Genomic DNA, 379 nt, shown 5'->3' with positions numbered 1-379 from the left:
GCATAGTTTCTTTTGAGAAATCAGCTGCCAGTCTTATGAGTGTTCCCTTATAAGTAATTATTTCTTTTTCTCTTGCTGTTTTTAATATTCTTTCTTTGTATTTAACCTTTGACATTTTAATTATGATGTGTCTTGGTGTGGGCCTCTTTGGATCCCTGATGTTTGGAATACTCTGAGCTTCCTGGGGTTTTACGTCCATTTCCTTCACCAAGTTAGGAAAGTTTTCCATCATTATTTCTTCAAATAGCTGCTCAACATCTTGATTTTCTTCTATTACACCATTCGGATGAATATTTGGAGCCTTAATAGTGTCCCATGTCTTCCTTATATTATTTTTATAGTCTTGGCATCTTTTTGCTTGCCATTCTGATTGAGTGTC

Source organism: Pteropus vampyrus, unplaced genomic scaffold (genome assembly GCF_000151845.1).
Source record: "Pteropus vampyrus isolate Shadow unplaced genomic scaffold, Pvam_2.0 Scaffold18, whole genome shotgun sequence".
NCBI classification, from domain to species: Eukaryota; Metazoa; Chordata; class Mammalia; order Chiroptera; family Pteropodidae; genus Pteropus; species Pteropus vampyrus.
The sequence above is the reverse complement of the archived record's forward strand: the minus strand, read 5'-3'. Positions refer to the sequence as shown.